At 40.1% G+C, this 22759-nt stretch overlaps 1 protein-coding gene across 1 annotated transcript in view; it reads right to left on the bottom strand.

Moving 5' to 3' along the window:
- Window positions 1-22759, bottom strand: part of GLI2 (GLI family zinc finger 2) — a 312116-nt gene that overhangs the window by 221830 nt on the left and 67527 nt on the right. The window contains exon 2 of the mRNA XM_068949027.1: window positions 5580-5645. The gene's annotated coding sequence lies outside the window, so the exon portion shown is untranslated. The remainder of the gene's footprint in view (window positions 1-5579; window positions 5646-22759) is intronic.

Genomic DNA, 22759 nt, shown 5'->3' with positions numbered 1-22759 from the left:
TTTCCTAATTGTTATACCATTGGCTAGGTTGGTCAATAAACTAGTGATAGCCATTAGCTCAGCTGGAAAATCCTGTAAGCGTTAAGGAACTGAAATCTCTGACAGATAAGATACCACCACCTTGCAGCAGAGGAGCAAGGAAGGCTTCCGCAGCTCCCTCCCAGCAGGAGGTAAGAGTCCTGTTTCCCTCCACAATGGCAGAAACATTCCTCAGTGTAGACTTTAGCTATTCCATGTACCAGCTATGGGGATGAGGTTCCCAGGTTTCAGGTGAGGATGATCCTTTTATAATGTATCTTGACCAAGTGATTAGGAGCACTGAAAGGGAAACACCTGGAAATCAGAAGATGACCTTGCTATTACTTCTCAGTTGTTGATAACTTTTAAGATCAGAAGGATCAGTAAAAATATAGACTGATTTTGCTGTCAGGGAGACAGAAGGACAGCTGTCAGGAATCCTGAGCTGTAGCTTGACCCAAAACTAGTAATTCCTTCCATTTTGTCAAGTGAGATGGATGGCTGAATGGGCCCGCCTGGGAACGGTTGATCAGTATCAATTACAAGAGACTCTTCTTGATTTTCCAGGAATCTACCACTGAGGTAATTTACAAAGGCATTGAGTATCCCTGGGAAGTCTCCCACTCTCTGAGCCATGCAGGTCCCGAAAAATAAATGCTTTTTTGCCATGCTGAGCTGGATCTGCCTCTGCTGGGAAATAAGAATGAAGATCATCAGGACTTTCTGTCATTAGCGTTTTCCATGCACTAGGGATCTCATCTGTAGATCATGCTGTAGATAGCAGCAATGCTAGCTCACTTGAAAAGAGAGCAGGCCTTAATTAGTTGACACTGATGAAATTACACTTCTTTTTAGATGTACAGAACAGGTTATCACTAGAATGCTGATCTATGAATACTTCAGGTTAAAAAGGTACATGTTTGAGCATGTCCCAGAAGATGCCTATCTAGGCAACACATGATATTTTTCGAATCACATATGCGCAAGGTGCCCATTCTGCCCTTCTGGGGTAATTCCTCTCCATCATCCCCGCCCAGCAGGCCTGGAGAGGCTACAATTTCTCTGGCAGAAGGCAGTAAGTTTTTTGAACAGAGAATACTAAAAGGCTTTAAAGATCATGTTGGGCAGGGAACAATCAGCCAGTTTAGCTTTGTTGGAGGAGGAGGATGAAATAAAGGCAGGCAACTGCTATTCTGGCTCTTGCATATGCTCGGTAGCTAGACCTAGTTAGAAAAATATACGTTCAACGTAATATAATCTTTTTGTCAGATGAGCAGTTTGGTGAGGACAGTATACTCTGACAGTGATAGATCCAGTGGAGTAAGGAGTGTCCTCTCCCTAACCCAGCAATGGCATGGCAGTAGAGGATATGGGGCTTATGGTGTTCTACCAATGTAGAAAAAATACCTAAATTAGGATCTGTAGTTGTGACAGCTTTGTGTCACTAAGGTGTCCTGGGGGATGGTAAGAGATAGATGAACAACTAAAGTGAGGCTTTTCCCTAAGATTCAAAGGCAGAGTGATACAGCACGTCCCACAGGAAAAGCAGCAGTACCAGGCAGCCTAGCATGCTTACTCTGTGCCACCAAGATCGTATCTCCTAAAGATGATGCAGACATCAGCATCAATGTTTATAGGAAGGCAGATAGGGAATATTAGATCAAATTTGCTTGTGTGCTCAGCACTGAAGAGCCTACTGCGATTGGTATTGAGGTTAAAAATTTAGCACCCTTATTGAAGTGGCAGAGTGCTGTAAAGACCTTTGACCAATATCCAAGTTTTAGGTTCCACCAAGAGCATCAGAATCACTGTTATCTCCTCCCAAGGCTAAAATCTCAGAGAGCATCAGTTAGTACAAGGAAGGTGAATTCTAAACTCTCACTCCCACCTGTGTTATTAAAGGGGCAATTTTTTAGCCTAACTGTGATCCTTCTGTTTGTGTAAGGATATTTATTTGGTCTTCAGTGCCTTTAGGGGTTCCAAAAGGAGCACTAGTTTTGGGTGCCTAACAGAAACAGTCTAGGAAGTCCCTTTGAAGAGTATGTTGGAATGGAAGGAACATTTATAGGAGGCATGAAGTCACACCTACTATCTACTCGGAGCCCTTGATCAAACATATGGTGCATAGACTACATTAGAACATCAGGTCAGTTAAAGATCAGGGCATGATCAAGGTCCATCTAATCAAGCCTCACACATTTGACATTGATCAAAAGCAGATACCCAGGAAAGAATAAGAGAGGAAGGTAAGAAATACATGCGCTAGCATTGTCATTGGGTCCAATCATTTCTAGCTTAAGGTAGCTCAACTAGAGGTTGTTTCTGTGAATGCAATAATGCTCAATCAACTTCATTTCCTTGAACTTGTCTGGCTGGTCCTTGAATCCTGTAGCATGGATTTCTGTGGATTAATTATACATTATCTGAAGAACCACTTTTTCCAGAACCCATCCCATATCTCCATCAATCATTATTGCCCTTCTCTAAACCTTTTTCAGTTTTACTCAAAGAGCAAATTTTATCACGTAACTATTTACTTCTTCTGGGTGCTTCATTAACATGTTGAACAGCACAGGTCCCAGAACAGATCCCTGAAGTAGTCCAGTATGAATCTGGCCATTTACTCCTGCTCCCTACTTTATATCTTCAATCCTATTTTAATTCATGTGATGGCCTTCCCTCTTCTCCCACTGTTGCTTAGTTCCCATAAAAGCCTTGTAAAAAGCTTTTTAGATATGCAAATAGTCTATATGAACTGGCTTTCCCTCATCCGCATGCTTGCTGACCCCTTCAAAGAACCCCAATAAGTTTGTGACACACGAGCACAAATAGTTCATTTAGCTTTAGCTTACAATTCTCTGCCCATCAGACTCTCTGGCCAGTTTCCTTATCCTGATGTATCTGATGTAAAATCTGCTTTTAGACTTGACACCCTTTGTTAATGGTTCCTAGGATGCTGAATCAAAGTACTTTGTGGTCACTATTGTAGAGCAGCTCTTTGACTATAATATTTTGACTTCTCCATCATCTATTCCTTCAGTCATACCTCCAAGACATTTAAATTCTCAATAAATTTGCAGATGGTACTTTTTTCACTTCCTTTTCTGAGGCAAATAAGACACTTATACTCATCAGTTGTGGGCAGACAACTTGACATAAAAGGCAGGGTTCAAAGCCTGAAACTTTCTGCATTCTAATTGCAAAATTGCAACAAAAATAAAAGATCTTATCTGAGATAAATTGCTGTTACATAATTAACACTACTTATAGGAAAATATGTTATGTTCTAAAAATGCTAGAGGGTAAAAAAATACAACAACAATGATGAGATGAAGAAAAAAACAGTGTACTCCAATTTTCAGGCACGAGTGGGAAGGAACTGCAGAATGCTGGGACAAAGATGTGTAGGACAAATATATCGCCTGCATGTGTACTGCTACCAAAATACTCACTGAAACACATGGGGCATAAACAACCTTATTTAGAATACAAGATTGCACACACAGTTAAAAAGCTGGGAAAATAGCTTGAAAACCTAATGAGCATCAAATGGATACTGTGGAGGAAAATGCCAGAGAAATGGCAGGTGTGAAGGCTACGTAAGATCATCTTCTATGAACAAGTCAAGAGGTTTATGAGTACTTATGATTTGTATCACTTGTTCAGATAACTCTTAACAGGATGACGCTACTGACGAATTACATTGTCAAAATATTGTTGTTATATAGGCATGAAGGGTAAAATATGCTTAAACACACAGTTCTGGATATAGCGAGATATCTGTTCAGCTGAAAGTAGAAGATGCAGAGATCGCTTAAAAAGTAGGATACTTTCTGCAGTCAGAAATATGCATGTTTGAATGAGATTATTCATGTGAGCTATGGACATGACGCTCCAAGAAGGAGCCAGAGCCTGAAGGGAACATGCCTGAAAGGTTATATATTCTAGACTGCTGACCAAGAAAGTAATATTATATTACTGGGTTTAGAGAGGGTGGGGAGCTATAATGGTCTGTAATTGTGTAAAAGATTGCTGCACATAGTTACGCTAAAATTCATATTTAATGGATTTCAAATTGTGGCAAACTTTAGGTTGATAACAGAGCACGCTTACTAACTATAGAGGTAGTGAGATTGTAAGATTGCCTAAGATGACTGGGGAATCCCCACCATGGGAACTTTTCTAAGATCATGTTAAATAAATATTTGTTAGGAGAGATTTAGGTTGATCCTGTTTTGTACCAGAGGACCTCTCCAAGTCCCTCCAGCCTCTTTCAACAATGTTTGCAATTCTGTGAAGCCTTGAACAATGTTAGATGTTTATGAAAATATGTTGATGTCTTAACTCACCGTAAAGATTTTTTTTAACCCGAATCTGTATATCATAAGAACTGATTAAAAAAAAAGAAAGTTAAAACTTTGGAAAACAGGTTTTCCACTGAAAATCAAAATAAGTATGCTCACATAAAAAACCTCATTTTTCAAATTTTCATTGAAAATCAAAACCCATATCCAAATATTTCCAACAAAAACAAATATTTTGATTGAAATAAAAAAAATATTTCAATTTAAGAGTGTTGCCCTGGTAACCAGGGGCACTGTGATTCTGTGGTCTTGTTCTTCCCATTCTCCCCTGGAAGCCAAGCTCCCTAGCTTGTCTAGCCCTTCTGCATCTGGGACTCCCATTATAGGCTGCTTCCCTTTCTCCTAAAGGATAGACCATGAAACGTCATGGTATGTGCAGCCCAAAAAAGAAATGCATCTGGAAGAGGAAAATAGGATGAAGAGGAAACGCCAGCACTGTTTCAGTGAAGCCTCATGGCAACATATTTAAAGAGTAATATTTTCAATACAAGTTCTTTTTTTTTTAAAACTAAACTATTTGGCTACTCTCAGGAAAAAAATAGTTGCTTCCCCTACCCTCGTAGCTGGCTTCAGGAGGACTCCAAAGCAACTTCTGACAAGCTCCTGAGAACACACTTCATATCTCTTACGCATCACAAGGAACTATCTCATTCTGCTATTTGTGACTACTTCAGTATTCCTCAAATGAAGGGGCTGTTTTTGCTAGCATTCACTGCAGCCATTGGAAGTGTCAATATAGCTTCCCTTAAAGCAAGATACAGTCTCAGCCAGGCTGTGCTTGGGTGCTCAGCCCTATGCTCAAAAATGGGAAAACAAAACACGGATAACATAAACATACCTTCATCCCAATTCCATGGGAAGTCTATTGCTCCTTATTAATAATGTCTCTTCCAGATGAACTGTCCAGTGGGACAGGAATTTCACTGTCCTACATTCACATGTCAGAGGGGGACTCTAAAAGGAGCAGCTGGTCGACCTCATGGAATAGGCCAGCAACTCTAGCAGAGCCCGGAGGGGTATTTTAAACAATTTGCTTCAATAACAGCTTCATGTAGTGCTCAGGTGAACTACAGCGCCCCACCGAAATATTTGACCTGAAGTTGCCACTAAGCAGGCTCTCCAGGCTGACTTCTTTGATGGATCAATTTGGAATGTGTTAATAGCATTACTCAGCACAATAAATAAAATGCAACTCACCTTAACGTTTCTTGGAAGTAGTCATGGAGTTTATGACACCCAGTGGGAACAGCAAGAGAGGGTCATCTGGAAGAAACGGCGAAGCATGCTGACTACTCACAGGGGAAATTTCAAGAAACAGATGGAGAATATATCAGAGTTCTCTGTAGCCTCCAAGGAACAGATGAAAAACTTTTGGGTCAATAAGCCAGGGAGTGAAAGACTCAGAGACCCAGGTTTGTGGTCAGGTTATCTAGTCCATGTACTGGGAAATGCTAATGATCCCCTAGATCCTCCAGTCTTCACGGGTGCAAAACTTTGACAACTTCTGAGGTGAAGCAGTAGGGAAGATATTTCTCATATTATTTATGGGAAATCAAAAATTATTTGTTAAGTTAAAAGGAAGACATTATAACCTTCAATGAACCTCAGAAGGAATCTAATTCTTCCTTTCTTTTTTAGGTGATAAAATCAGCAGGAGAAAGAGATTTTTTTTTTTTACCTAATATCAGATATGCTACTGAAGACACAATCAGTGCAAAATCAGTGCAGAAAAGCAACACAATAACAATTTTAGATGGAAGCGCTATTCGTAGCTGTTAAATTACCCAAAGGATCTTTCATACAAATGCTCCAGACTGAATAGCATGTGCATACACGTTCCAGTCATGGGGTCCAAAACAAATTAGGAAGCTAATATGCACCCTCCATTGGGATTTAATTGACCACTAGTTTCCTAGGTTCTGAAAAATCATGTCATTATAGCTAACTTATTTCTACATTGCTTTTTACCCCCACAGGATCCTGGTGCTATATACATTAAACAAATGCATCCTCCACTACAAAAATGCTGTTGCCTTTTGAGGGTGGAAGCTTCTGCCCAGCAACTGGTGTGGACATTTTTACTCAGGAACTGAAAAATACCATATCTTACTTCAATTACAAGAAGAATGTAGGTCAGACAAACATAATTACCAATTATAGAGTTTAGATGAAGATGTGTCAGTAACAAGCTCACTGCTGGGAAACAGTATAGCAAGTTCTTAATAATAAGTTTCCTTTAGACCTCAGCCTCTCGAGACCTGAAGAGTCACACCAATACAACGCAGTAGAAATATAATAAAATCCCTTCAAACTCCTAAAGGGAGTCCATCTTTTGGAAAACTAAAAAAAGGAAGATAAAAAATGAAAGTAATTATAATTTCAAGGCTAACTGCAGTCATTCCAAAAATAACATCTTTTCATGAGCAAGTTGCTTGAATTTTAGCAGAGGAACAAGTCCCACAACATAGAAAACTGCAGCTCAGTTTTATAGTTTAGAGGAGTAACAACTCCCTAAGAGTACAATACTCCTAAATGCCAAACTGGTGGACTGGCTCAGTATTGACTTGGAGTTCAAGTGCCAACAATGCACTCATGTATGTAACTTCTTCAGGAATAACTCAAAATTTTCTTTGCAGGTCATCTCTATTCAGATACATTTTGATCTCTGCATTTGGCTAGTCATGACATGGCATAAGCCAAATTTCAAAATGGTAAGACTAAGGAAGTACTGAGCTTTGTGGATTATCTGCGAGTTATTAGCCTTCCTTTACACGTGGCTCTGTTTGGAGTACAAGTTGGCAAGGTACTGCTAGGTTGTTTTCCTTTGAGCGCACTATTTGCCAACTTTGGTATTCTGCTCCGTGATGAACAAGCACTAGAGAGCCATTAACTGCAGGGCATATCCATTAAGTGGCAAACCCCAGGATTTTGTGGTTTCTTGTATTCCTCATGAAACAGTTAATCATGTGACTCTCCGAGTCTGAAGATTTTGCAACTGTCACAAGGCTGCACCAGACAGGTACCTCGGTCAGGTATTTGGACTTTCTTTAAACTCCATAAAAATAACAAACAAAAGGCTTGACCTTGTACTGTACGTGCATGAACGCAGGATTTAAACAGATGCAGAAAAGATCAAGAATTTCAAATAGACCCAAGAGAATGCCATTCTGCAGGAGTATATTAGGCTTTAGTGTAAAATCTCACCGTAGAAAAATAAATGCAATGAAACAAAAAATAAGTGTAAAACCCAGGAGTGCTACTAAGAAGTTGAATTCTCTACCCTAGTCCCTACCCTCTGACACCAATCACAGATACGAAAAGACAAGCCCCCGTCATGCAGCAAACAACGCCTTCCTATTCCAGCAGCTATTGTTCCATCTGCATTTGAAATAAATTATAGAAAAGTAAAATGTAATAATCATAAAGAGATATAGAGAGTCGACATAGCCATGCGCATATGTCTAAGAGGGACCTCACTACAGACAATTCATCCCACTTGGATCATTTTGTATTTTATCATATATCCTTCATAACCATCTGTAATTCTCACTGGCTTTCAGATCACATGTTCATTTCTAGAAAAATAACCAGTGGAAAGAAACTTAAGGAAATCATTTTAGGTAGGGAGAAGACAGATACTGAAGTACAGTTAGGACCATGTCACTGTTACACCCTGTTACAAACGGCCACAGGTACTGTGATGTCTACAGATCATCAAGATCATAGTTTTTATTCTAAAGATGGGAAAATATCCAAGTGATATAGGATTTACATGTCCATCAGATGCATTTAGAAAAAAGATATTTCTAAAAAAGGTATGCTCTGTTTCAAGTGTGAGTTATGGGGCCAGATGCTGGAATCCAAGTGAAGAATTATAGGCCGTGTTTATAGGAGGTCAGGTTGGGTAACCACAATGGCCTGAAAATTTATTAATCTCATTTGAAAGACGGAATGTAATCTTTAAGTTAATATAAATACACCATCTGCAACAGTGAGTTTAGAGGAAGGCATAAGAATATGGAGCAACGCAGGCAGAGAGGAATGATCCAAACATGAGATGAGGCCAAAATGAAAAGAGGAAGTCTGATTTCTGTTATGCACCAGAGAAGTTAAGATTCAGACCTGAACGTAGTTCAGAGATTCCCAGATCTCACCTGTGTTTCTGGAGAAATAATTATAATCTCATTAATCCTGGGTGCAATGTAGTTCACCCAAATGAGAGTAAGGAAGTGATCTGATGACAATATGCACTAATTTACATAAGGAAAAGAGATTGCATCCAATATTAATTATTTTGTAACTCATTCTAATTCACAAAGAATAAATTAATCGCAGAGCTGGAAAGTGACATTATCCTAAGAGCTCGTAATTAATAGTGGACAGAGTGAAGACAATTGTAGCTGGTGCTTCCCAATGGCTAATGTCCTCCAGCTGAGGGAAATTAGGAAAAAACAAGAGAGTAGGAGGAAAAATTCAGAGAGAAAAATACAAATGCAAATCAGAAGTTCTTTCAGAATAGAGTCCATCAGCATCCTCAAGGACAGATTGGCTAGGGCCCAAATACTTCAGTGGTAAACCAAAAGTATTTTAAAAATTCAAAAAATGGGAAAAAGATAACAACCGGCAGAAGTGCAGTTATGAAGTAGAAGAAACTGATATAGGAAAATAAAGAGATTGAGAAAAATTGGTCCATGAGGATGCTAAGTAGAAGTTTTTGCAGAGTATTAGAGTTGCTAGGTGAATTGCTAAAAAGGCTAGAGTAAAATAGTAACAACAATGCAAAAAGCCAGACTTGTTCAATAAATATTTCTGTTTGGTATTTGGAAAGTAATAGCATGATGGTGTTTATATGAGACCAAGGCTGAATAAGTACTTTCCAGCCCATTAGGAACTAAGCAGGATGTTAAACATCATCTAGTAGAGATAAACATTTTTAAATCAGCAGGCTTGGATAAATCACGCCCAGGGGTCCTAAAATATTTGACTGCGGAGAACTCTGGCTTGCTGATGTTAATTTTTAATAAATTTTAATATCAGAGGGATTCCAGGTGACTGGAAGCAGGCTAGTAGCCTGGAAAAAAAAAGAGAGAGAGAGAAAGAGGGAGGGAGGGAGAGAGAGAGGGAAACAGGAAATCAAGTGCAATTACAGAGAAACTATTGAGCTGTTAACCTCACATCAATCCCAGGTAAAACATTGGAAAAGCTGAGACAGGACTGAACTGCCGAAACATGAAAGAACAAGATTTTAATTACTGCCAGTCAACATAGGTTTATCGAAAATAGCTCTTCTCAAATAAAATTGGCTTCATGTTCTGTCTGCAAAAAAGCTAACTGCACAGATGTAACAGACTTTCTCAAGGCTTTAGACTTAGCGCATGACATACTTATTAGATAAACACTATATAACATCAAGGAAACTTATGTTAAATGGCTAAGACATGGCTATTTAACATAACTCAAAGCCCAGCTGCGTCAATCAGACCATCATCAAATGAGGATCCTTTCCTGGCTTTCTGCAGGGCTTTGAAGTGTACTTGGTGCTATTCAGCATTTTCACGGATGCTCTGCAAGGGAATATAAAGTCAGCACTGACAGACAGATGGCTGACACAAATATTAGCAGCCTGGTAAATAATGACGAGGAGAGAATACTCATGCAGAGTGTAATCGGGGTCACTTGTTAAAGGGAGCCTGTTTGAATCGAAGAACACATTAATGCAGTCAGTGCAAAGGTGATATATGTCAAGGCCCAGAACAAACTCAATCTGATGGGACCCTGCATCCTGAAAAGCTGTGATTCTGGAGGAGGGTTTAGGGAATCACAACGGGCAAGTAAGGCAGCATGAAATCCCAGAAAGGTTTAAAAAAAGGCAAGAAGTTGTTCTCATGAATCATACACGAACAAACAAGGGAACAGTGAGAGGTAATGTGATTTTGCATCTACGCGGTAGAACACTCCACGGAAGACTGCAGTCCACTTTTTACCGATCATTATTAAAAATTGGAATGGTAACAGAGAACAAGCACTAGACTGAACTGATGAATGAGAGAGGCACCTGACCGTGAGAGATTTAGAGACTCATCTGTGGAGTTTATCGGGGGGAAAAAAAAAAGTGTGATGTCTTGATTACACTGCATAGTTATTTCCAGACCAGACTGTACTGGATACTAAAAGGTTCTTGCATCTGGCAGAGAAAGGCATAATTAGAACCGGTGACTGGAAGTTGAAATCAGAAATTCAAAACGGTCACAATTTTTCAAACAGTGACAGCGATTAACCACTGGAACAAACTTCTAAAGGAAATGATTGATTACCCATTTCCTGATGTATTCATATCAAAATTAGATACTTTTCCAGAAAACATTTTTTAGCCAAAAAAGCTATGCTTAATTCAGACACAAAGTGTTGTGTAACAGCATGAAACGTAAAAGTCTATGGCATACAGGAGAGAAAATGAGAGGATTGCATGGTCCCCTCTGATTGCAGAATCTCTGGATGTCCATAAGAAAGAGACCTCTAATCTGACACACCAGTGTAAGCTGGTAGGGAAAAAGATTAGAAAACAATACTGGAAAAAAGTCTGACTAGAAATGAGGTGAAAATACTGAAGTGAGCATAATTAACTACTGGAATTTCCCTGGGGATGCTGAGCACTCTACAGCTCTGACAGCTTTACATCTAGGCCGGATTTCTTAAAAAACAACCCCAAAAACCAAAAGCCAGAGAAAGAGAAATAATCGGACGGGACTGCAGAAAGGGAGATCTTAAATATCAGGACGTGTTTTCTAGCTGCAAGGATAGCAGATTAATTACCTGTGGAAGCTGTAGAGTCATCACCACTGGAGTTTTTAAAACTTATTTACACAAACATCTGTCAGGAATACTTTCAGTATAACTGATTCTGTTCAGGGCAGGGATTAGACTAGAGGACCTCTCAAGATCCCATCTATTGCTTTTATTTCTATGCTATGATTCACGTAAAGGTCAGGGACATGAAACTAGCAGGGAGGGAGATGCCCTCTATTATGCAGAAGACCTGATTAAATGACAATTTGAACATAATAATATATGATGTTACAAAATTTCAGTATCTGAATTACTCTATTTAGAAGGTTAAGTAAGTCTGCCTCCTTCCTGTATTCTTCTCCTTTGGACCTGCTAGAGCCTGGGAAAGATCAGAAATGGAGGTTCTAGTTATCTAATACCTATCTCGGTACTTACCTGCCCTGAAGCCCTGTAGCACTTCAGCTGCCTTTGAGAAATGGTGTTTTTCAGACTATCTGAGGCCAAACTGGATCACAGTGAACTTGAAAAGCAGAAAATCAGAAGCACCACACAAAGGTGGCAGGGGCTAACATGTCCTCCACAGCAGAAACACATCAGTGTAAAGATGATTCACAACCAGGGCTGTACAAATACCTAATTTTTCAGTTTGCCAGATGAACTTGGGGACTGAAGAAACAGTCACACTGCCCTGAAATGAAATTCATGTGTGTTTCTTGGTAGGGGAAAAAAAGATATATTTACAGCTCCGTTTGATTTGAAATTGTTTTCTCTTTGTGGTCTGTTGCATATAAACAAAAGTTTAGGCTGTTTTTTCTTGAAATGTCAACCCGTAGCTGCATTTTTGGGGTGACAGATAAATGACTCACTCGCCCCCAAAATTTTTATGTCTCTGTTCAGAGTTTTCTATGTATTTCAGCTTCAATAGCTATACTGCTGGATGCAGAAAGCATTATGATGCATCAGAAATTGATGGCTTTTCGAATTGGCCAGACCCATCCTGCAATGAAAAAGCCCAAAGAAGCTCAATGAAAGGAATTCACATTCAGTTTCCCTGAAAAAAAGTCACTCACATGGAGAAAGTGCTGTGCAGCCAATCCCTCTCCATAAAACTTGTGCACATGATTAAAAGAAAAAAGAAAGTCCTGCCTTCTTCCCCCACCTCTGATATTGCCCATTTAGCAGGAATTACTTTGTTTTCAGTCTCCCCTCCAGTGCTGCAGCTACACAGCCACCAGGATCACAAAGATGGTCAATCCACCTTTCTCTAGCTTCTGGACAGAAAATGTGTAAGCATGCAAGTTGCAAGACTGTATGTGGAAATTTCTTGGCCAAAATACATGGAAGAAAGGGATGCTGCTATTTTTCAGAGAGGAATCTATATCATACCCTTATCTATATAGTGCTGCAAGACAAGTCTTCCAGACGAGTTTGCTGAAGAAAGATAATATCCTAGAGCTCCCACTCAAGATTTCTCACCAGTTCAGACCCCTACACAGGACCTGATGGAAAGTTCAACGCTTACCCCCAAACTACAAACAACCTCTGAAAATACAGCACAATCACAGTTGGCTGAAATTTAAAAAAAATGAAGAGAGAATGTCACAGAAACGTCAGAAAATGAAGAATACTTTCAATCTGTGCAATGGACATATCTCCTGCATGTAAGGGAATGGATATTTAACAAAAGGGACAGAAATCGTCACCAACTCTTTTTTTTGATGTACTTAGAAACTCTAAGTTTGGAAAGCAAGTTTTTTTCAGAAGCATGTTGGCATCAAGAGAACTTGCATCAAGACCAGAACGGAATTTTTAGTCCAGATCAGAGACAGGAAGATTTACCCTTTTTCCAAGCAAATACTGTAACCAAAAGGCTTGAAAGACAACTATTCTGTTTGGCCTAGTGAATGGTAATCACTTATAAAAGTGGAATAGCCTAACGCAGAGATTAAGAGAGGCAGAGAGCCCAGATTTAGGATGAGCACCTGGATTTTAGGGAGCCTCATTTCAACTCGCGTTCAACCGTATTCAACTTGTGCTCATTCTGAAAGCCTAAAGGACTTAATTCTGGAACGACCCCATACAGTAGCTATTTTGAGTTATTACACTTTGACTTATTGTTTCTGTAGGCAAACTTATACTGCACAACAAGGACTTGTAGACAGCTACAAGTCCACTGGTCTGTCCACTGGACTGTGCAGAAACACCCCCACGGGTCCCACAGACTTCAGCAGCGTAAACACAGCCAGGCAGCCCTATCCACCGCATAGTCCAGTGTTTAGGGTCTGCCTTTTGTTCTAATACATGATGGGAACATTTTCTAAACTGCCAAGTTTTACCCTCTAAATTACATTTTGGTTTTCCAGTACCCCCCAGAAAGGAGTCCCTACATTTGGTAGGCTAATATATATTTTTGTCATCTAGTTTAAATGATTTGCATTACCTTATTCTCAGATGGTGAAGTATCAGGACAGCTTAAAAAGAATAACTAATTATTTTCTAGGACTACTTATTTCCATGATGAAGTCCTGTAGATCGAAATCCTAGATTTTGTAGCTCAGTTTTGCTCCCCATTTGACTGGAAATACATTAACCAGACCAGGCTTATCAGCTTACTTTCACAGCTGGATTTACAGTGCCAAGAAGCAAAAAAATGGTAACACCTCCTTTTTGTGCCAGTAAGGTGGATCAGGTTTGCCATATATTCCAGGGGCAAATCCCTTGAAAGAAGGTGCCATTTTTTTGAGTCTCTTCTCCGCCTGTTAGGTTTTCTTAGCCACATTTTGATGGCTGCACCAGGAGGGGGCAGGAGAAAGCCGTCCTTTTCTTCCCACGTAGGGAAACCCTGGCAAAACCGATTGAAAACTTCCCCAAGCTCCAAGTTAGCTTCTGTGCTCCTGGCACAATCCCTCTTTTACACGCATCAAATAATACGTGCAGAGCAGTTTGACTACGGATTATTTGCAGGCAAAGATCCTGCAAATCCGGGTTTGTAATGCATCCTATGGTCTAAAGGCTAGGCTTTTTAAAAGCCTCTTGTGTTGGTGCAGCTTCACTTCCTCCTGAGGAATTTTGACATTGAAATAAATGAGTTTTGAATAATTTTTTTACAGCACTTTGACGTAAAGACTGTCTCAGCCTCTATGTTTGAGAAGCACTTCAGAGATCCCTACCATGCTACGTGCATTAATCAACAACAGTAGTTTTACAGTAGATGAGATTCAATGTGGTCTTGTATAGCTTAAGGCAGGTCAGATAAATACTGATAAAGCACCTAGTGGTTATCTGAACAGAACAGTCCTGATGCACTTAAGAGTCATTTGCACATGATGTCGAACATGGCTGGGAAGATCTCAAAAGGTGCAGGGTACAGGCTATGTTTGGGTAACTCTCAGTCTTCAGAGAAAACAGCTTCAGACACCTATCTTTGCAGGATGGAAACTGAAGTTGAGGCTGGTAGGGAAGACTTGTGAGTTTCAAAACTTCCAGCTTCTGGGAGGGTCAGGAAAAAAAGTAAAAAACCCCAGTCTTCTCTTGTGGTATTTTGGCATTTCTGCTTTCAATCATAGCCAGAAACCAGAAATGTGAAGCCTTATGAGAATTAAATATGTAAGGAAAAAAATATCAACCAACCTTTGCTGAACAACAAAGAAGACTTGGCTCATGTTGGTTTCCAACTATGGGTGAAGGTTCAAGTCACTTACTTCAAAAATACATTACTCATGAATGAGCTTTATTAAGAAAGCTTGTGCTCCTATAACTCTTTCCATGTGAGGTTTTCAAGTACTTTATGGAATTAAGCAAAACAACCCTGGGAGGTAGATTAGTTCTAACATCCCCACATTACAGATGGGAAAACTGAACACTAAGCACATCTGTAGGAGAGCCAGAAATAATATTACCTAACTCTCACATACTGCTTTTCGGCAGCAGATCTCACATCTTTACAATGGAAGAACCATTATCCCTATTTTACACAGAGGTGAAGTGACTTGCTTAGGCTGGCCAATAGCCGAGCTGAGCAAGAGAAGACAGTTCTTCCCGGGTCTGGTAGTCCCAAGACCTGATTTTACTAACTAAATGACCAATCCACTCACTCTCTTTTTAATATTATACAATTATGCAAACACAAAAGATTTAAATACAAAGGAAATACATCAGGGTTGACTTTGGGAAGCTGAAAATCTGTTTTCTAATACTGTGGAATTTTTTGATTGACTGTATCTCATATCTCACGAATGCATTGCATCTAATGCCTTGCTAGTGAACATGGGAAAATAAGCAAAGGTCAAGTCTTTTCACATTAATCATGTGGTATTACCTGACCACAGACAGCATCAGCAGAAAAATTAAACATCAAAGAAGTCTGTTCCATGGTCCTTTTGATGTTACAAACCCGAACACAGAGAAGATAGTTTGAGTTTTCAGAGAAGTAATGACACATGAACAAAGAAGGCGTCATGATGTTATTAAAAAGAAAATCCAGCAAACTGCCCCAAAATAAAACTTCCATCTCTTTGTGATAACCTTTTCTCTTCTCACAGGAAAAACAAGCTCTTGAGCTCTGTTACTGTAAAGCTCCCTTTCATTGCACCCAATTGCCTTTTTGCAAGATCTCTTTGTGACAGAGCAGGATCCCATTCAACTAGGCTATATGGATAAGGACAAACTGAGAAAATGGTCCTGTCCCCAAAGAGCTTCTAATGTAGATGCCTTGAAGACACTCTTCCTCCTCAAGAAATCCCCTTTGCTTCCTCTGTGCAATCCCATTATTTTGAGCCAAGAACTAACAGTCTAAGAGTAGGCAGTGTGGAGGCTTTCAAACTAGCAAGTAAAACAGGGTGATTTCATACTTAAAACAAGGAGATTTCGTACTTAATTCTGGGAAGAAAAATCATGACTAAGAAACTCAAAGGCAAACTGGAGTTGCTGCTTTTAAGGAAGCTGCTGAGCTAGAAGAAGTTAACAGGTTAGAGGATGCTACTTCTGCCTAAATGTAATTCTATACATTGGGAAGCACCACTGTGCTAGCTTGCAGACAAACATATCAAAATACTAACATGGTTTACCTTGGGTCCCACACAAATTAAAAGATAGCTATATAAAGAGATTTAGTGAGTCCCCAAAAGGAGCTGAAGTTAAGTCAGTCTTTAAAACGGCTTTACTAGAGTTCAGTGCGGACAAAGCTTCCTTCTCTAATTCAGTGAATCAAACTTCTACCTTCCCAAAGGAAGGAAGTCAAGTCAATTCAAGTTAGCTAAGTCAAGAGAAAGCTTATCTTACACTAGAGGAGGATGCAGAGTCGTTTGCACATGACTTAAATTGAAATTCAAAGGGCAGCAGTAGCAAAAATCTACTTGTATTGTATTTATTTATTTATTAAGATTAGCTGCCAACTCAGCCAGGCAACAGAATCAAGTTGTCTTAGCTTTTTCTCTTTGCTGTGCCACAGCCCTCCTGTGTATACATGATGAGTCACGTCTCACTTGCGACATGTCTTTGCCATCTGCAGAATAGTCACACTTCTCTGGGGCCCAACGCCTGCTTGGGGGGGTTGGGTTTGGTTTTTTTCATTTGCAGTGCATTGAGATCATTGGAAGGAAGTTCTGTAAAGCTATGTTGTTATTCTTCTGAATTTCAGATAAGCAACTGAGTCTGAGTGATGCAGGTGTTGTTGCTCTTGTTATTTGTCTATAAAAACGAACTTTTTACTGTGTTGAGAAGAGCCAGACACTGTAGAAACCAGTGACGATAACAGTGGATCTCCTCCACTCTGATGTGAAATCTGGTAAGCCCAGAAGACTTGATGTGAGCCTGACTGCATGGGCAGACAGAAAACAATTATTCCTGTTTCACTTGTGTTAATTTAAGAAAAAAGGTAATTTTTGTACAAATAAGAGAGATGTTCTAACAATAACATTTTACTTATTTAACCAATCCTCAGCATTAACAGATTACTAATCTTGGTGACAGCACTGACCACCCATTGAAGGGCTAAAAAAATACCTTTTTGTCAAAGTGCTATTACTTCCTTTTCCTCATTTACAGATGTGGAGACGGAAACCCAGACCTATTCTGAAGATCGTTCTCCGACTTTGGAACAGCATCGAGATCTCCAACGTTCATGCACTCTTCCCAGGTCCCTGCACTGTAGATATGCCTAGATTTGAGCTCCCCAAGTCTGTGCCAGCTGAGAAAGGCTTTGATACCAGTGCTGTGCTGTGCCACTGCTGGAGAGCAAAGCTGAGGTCCCTAACAAGCCCTAACAGGAAAGTGCTGCAAGGAAAGAAGGGGGATAGGGGAATTTACTTTTCTCCATACAGCGGGCTAGGGGTGACTACTGGGATCATCTAGGAGTTTTACCCAACAGTTTCTGCTCTTGCTAGGACCTCCAGTGTTGCTAAAACTTTTGATCACTTGCTTTCTTCTTTTGATTTTCCTTTCTTTTTCGCTGAGATTTTCAAGTTTTTATTGTGATGTTGTAATGATGCAACGAAGCCTGGGGAAGCGTGGCCTGCGGTCTGTGGACTGGTAGGGGCTGGATACCCCTCTGCGCTGACCGTCTTTAACTTTAAAGTTTGAGAAACTGGACTCAATGTCCCAGATGGTCCTTTCCCACTTTATGTTCTTATGCCTGTGGTCACTGATAGCTGCTGGATGGTCTCAGGACTAAAACATTCTCCCTTTCCATATTAACCAAAATGCAGCTATAAAAGAACTCTCCTTTATTTAGTCATCTGGGCTGCTGCTGGAGGAAAAAGGAACAAGAGGTTTCCTTTAAGTCCACTGAGCAGAACCTTGCAATGTTCACATCCCTAAAGGTGATATGCTCTCATCTAACCAGAGCATCTACTCATTTATTGTCCCCGGGAGCCATCACCTGGAATTGGGAACATTAGGGTTTTGCTTGAGCATTCAGCATTAAGTTGTTGGCAAATCTTCATCATAACATTTTTTCTTATCTAATGATAAGTTGATGTATGAGAGACCTGCCGAGTGAAAGCATGGCTATTACGTGAGTGAACAATACATCAGCATGCCCAGTATTATCTGTGAAATGTATTTCAATACCTGTGTGATTAATAATGGATTTGGAAGCACAATGAAGTATAAATAATCCGAAGTAAAAATTCTGCAAAGCAAAAGGGATTTATACTAGAATCAAACCAGGCCTTAGCGCATACAGCACTCAAAGTAAATTGGCCAAAATGCAGGATCAGCCCTCAATGTAATTAAATAATAATGTAAAACTCACAGATCAACAGCCCACTGGTTTTCTCCAGTCAATATAAAACAAAGAGGATCAGCAGCAGCTGAGTTACATCTTAATTATATCAACCACTTCAACAGGAAACTCCTAAAAGGGTTAGAAAAAAATTGCTGTTAAGGCCTGGCAGGCTTGCTCTGTTACACAGTATTCCAGGGAGGGAGCATGGAAGTGGAGGAAGCAATTTCATTCTATATATTTTGGTTATTTTAGCAAACATGCAGGAAAAGAACAAATCCCCTTTAAATGGGGGACATCATACTTCTGCTGTCTTCCAAGGAAGACGTTAGAAAAATTTGACCTGAACACTTACACTAGGGGAAAACATTTACATAAACTTTGCTACGTTGCACGCTACAGCGACTCAGAAACCCTGAGACCTTTCTAGTCCAGAAGTCAAAAGTCCTGAATAGCTGTACTAAGTCATCCGTCGCTGATAGAAGTAGTCTGCTTTAGAGAGCAAGGCTGAGGAGTTCCACTTCCGTCTAGAGGACAGCACAGCAAATTCACTAAACTGTTTTCAAATACGTCATCTCTGAAGACATCCTAAATATCGTAAATTAACTGAATGCACAGAACAGCAGACGGATCAGGCTCACATTGAGAAAACTGTGCCAAACAGAGACCAGAGGGGATGCAGGCTGGGCTCATGATCATCATTTCAATTGTCCTGGGTCGTCTGAATTTGCAGGCTTTGCATGCTTCTCCTTTCCTTAATTAGATTTTTTTAACATACAGACTAAAATCAAAGTATAAATAAAGTAGCTGCAATTTAAAGTGTAAAAAACATGGTGTGATAAAATGGCATGTTCACAAACTAAAAATTTTTTTAAATGTCCCAAGAATTGCCTCAGGACAAATCTTCTTTCATTGAGCTAAATGTTATTCACTGGAGGAAAAAATATATAGTACAAGAGTAAGTCCTTGAAATGAAAACAGCCTCCTAAACCCACAAACCCAAGCAAATCAAAAGACAACTTGTTCACAGAGATAAAGGGGAAAAACAGAGAGGAACGTTTTTAACAACGACTTTTTTCATTCTCTCTTTTTAATCTAGTATCAGTATCAAGAGCTGAATGGGGAGGGCCTTTGAACAGCACCTGCACGGGCCAGCAGTGAAGGTCACATACCAACCTACAAATCTCTCCCTCCCCTTGCATTAGAGATACAATGTTACATTCCTTCCTTTGTACTGACATGAAGTGGCTGCAAGTCCATGTCCAAGTCTAAATAGTCATGAGCTGTAACCCAATAGTAACTTGTGACTTGTACGGCGGCCGACAATGGAAACCTGAGATTGCGGATTCTTAACCTCCTGCATACCAGGCCAGTGTCTTCCTTCGGCTCGGCTTTCTCCTTTCCCCATTTGCTGCCTCAGCTCCAATTCCCCCAGGCTGGCACTGATTTATTGGGAGACCTGCGCAACTCAGTGTTCAGAAAAAAATAAACTTCCAGTAACTTAATTAGAAAGGAGTTGTGAGTTGGAGTAGAGGAATAGGCTCCTTTCTGCAGGTTCAATTGCATGAGAGCCTTGGCAAACTTTCTGGCAGGTTGCTGCAAGGTTATTGAAGCAATTGCTGCATGCTTCAGTCCCTTTTCTCTTCCTTTTTAGTGAAAGCTTAATGAAGGCAAGGGAGAGAAAGAACTTGCTGTCACTCTCACTGACCTGTTTTGACTTTTAACAAGGGGAGTGACAGTGCAGTACAAGGGTATTCTAACCATTGCTGATGAGCTGCTCAGCAAAAGGCTGTATATTTTTCCTAGAGCTTTAAAATACAGGCAGTAACATCCCCAATAGCATACAGGGATGCTATTGTCCTAGCAATCCTCAGCTCTTGTCCTACCAGAATTATTCTGCAATGGTACAGAAAATGTCTTTTTAGATTTTTTCTTTTTAACTACCCTAAGACTCAGCACAGTAACTCTTCTTCCTAAGGGCTGTTGGAAACGCCCCAAGTGAAAAATATAACCTGTAGTACTTTATCTATTTTTTTACTGGGGAATGATATAGTTTAGGGTAATAGATCATATTCAATTTAAAAAGAAAATGTCAAAGATCAAGGGGATTAGTCCATATTAATATTTTGGAGGACATTATAACCAAATAGAAATACTTATACAAAGGGAATAGGATGGCTCTAGCACGGCATCCCTCAGTTCATGCTGCTTCTGTCTGTTTAGGACCTTACGGCAGATGCCGTTCTTGCAGAGACGCTGTTCCAAAGACCCATGTTCTGGGGAAGGAAGGGGAGCTAACGCAAACCCTAAAGAGGCCACCGAAAGCCAATGTGCAGAAATGAGTGTGTGGATTTATTCTGCATGCACGAAGAGTAATGAGCCATCTTCAGAGAGGGTCAGCTGAAAGTGTTATACACATTATGGACTGTCAGCGCTTAGCAAGACACCACTGTGGACCTAAAAACCTAAAATCTGACCTTTAAGCGCTTGGCGATATCTGGGAGATAACATTTATTCTTCTGATAGCCATTGCTCTTTTTACCTCAAACAGACATTATGCTCATGCAATGGATCTCCTCTCCCAAAACATTAATGAGATGACGCTTTTTATGGGGTTGACAGTCCCATTACAGAAAAACAGCCAGAACTACCAGCCTTTAAAGGAGAGAGGTTCTCTGCGCAGCACATGTGTTACATGCATTAATTACAGTCCTGAAAGGGTGAGATGGCTTAAATCTAGGTGCACCAAGGGTGGTCTTTCATGGGTGCTTGGGCTACTACAGAGACAAAGCCATTGAGTTCAAGTAGGACCATCAGAGTTCCTCACAACCACCTCTCATTCTAAGCAGCTGATTTGTACATGGAGTAAAAGTGGCGAGTTACAGAAATCCTAGAACACAACAGTTTAATAAGTCAGTCTGTCCTTTCAGTCTGCAGTTAGAGCCCTCAATTATATATTAAAAAAAAATTTCAATCCAAATAGCAGAGCCTTCTTACAACCACAGAGGATCTTGAAGACCACTGTAAGCTTTTTTTTTTTTTTTTTTTTGGAAGTGTTTAGATATTTGCAGCACAGGACACCTTAGAGAAGCCTACCATCAGTGGAAAAGTTTAAAGACAGAATTGTACTTCCAGGCAAACCATCAGCTTCCCAAATATCATAGAGGTACAAGGTACCTGCTGTGCAAAGTTTTCCATGCACCTTTGATGGCTACACGTAACTGTAGAGCATGAAAAAAACAAGCACTTATGATTCCTAGCTGCATGAACTCTCCAGTCAGCTAATGAGAAGCTCACAAAATAGGCAATTACCCAGGGCCACTATTTTCAGACCTAGATGATGTATTTTTCTTGGAAGGGTTTAATACCTCAATAGGAGATGACAGAATTTTTTCCTTATGATGTTCTATATCCCAGTAAATTACGTACAAATATTCTAAGTGCCAAGACATCTTCAGGCAAATCCTGGCTCATCAAAATCTCAAATCCTATCATTCAATTACTAGGCACATAATTACTCAAATTAGCCATTATGCAGTGGGTGAGGTGGCAAAGTACCTAACGTCATCATGACATAATATTGTCAAGCAATGTTGTGACAACTTTTGCATTTTAGAAAAAAAAGAGCTTAGCCAATCTTACACTGATTGGATTGAGAGTAGCTGATGATTGGGTAGTCATACAAAATTCAAGGGTATCCAGATGAAACTAAAGTAGAAATAGCAGCAACTAAAAATAGCTTTAAAGACAGCAGCACCTTCCCAAGCTGTTAAATAGGAATAACAGTTATCTTCTGGCAAGAGCTGGGCCTGTTCAGTCTGGAGAAGAGAAGACTGAGAGGTGATCTGATCAACATGTATAAGTATCTGAAGGGGGAGTGTCAAGAGGATGAGGCCAGTCTCTTCTCCGTGGTGCCCAGCAACAGGACAAGAGGCAATGGGCAGAAACTGAACCACAGGAAGTTCCATCTGAACCTGAGGAAAAACTTCTTCACTGTGAGGGTGACTGAGCATTGGAACAGGTTGCCCAGAGAGGTGGTGGAGTCTCCTTCCTTGGAGATATTCAAAACCCGTCTGGACACGATCCTGGGCAACGTGCTGTAGAGGACCCTGCTTGAGCAGGGGGGGTTGGACTAGATGATCTCCAGAGGTCCCTTCCAACCTCAACCGTTTTGTGATTCTGTGATTCTGTGACAATTGTCTTTATAATGTCAACAACAATATCACATCATTAGAGTACAATGCTTTTCAATATTTCGGGAGATATAAATTAGCCTTTCAAGAGAGGTTCACAATCCTAATTTCATTTTCTCAAAGTAAACCCAACGTAATGTCCTCAGAGAAGATAACAAAGATCTACAGCTCACCTG

This window comes from Struthio camelus, chromosome 6 (assembly GCF_040807025.1).
Source record: "Struthio camelus isolate bStrCam1 chromosome 6, bStrCam1.hap1, whole genome shotgun sequence".
NCBI lineage: Eukaryota > Metazoa > Chordata > Aves > Struthioniformes > Struthionidae > Struthio > Struthio camelus.
This window is presented reverse-complemented; position numbering and strand designations above follow the sequence as displayed.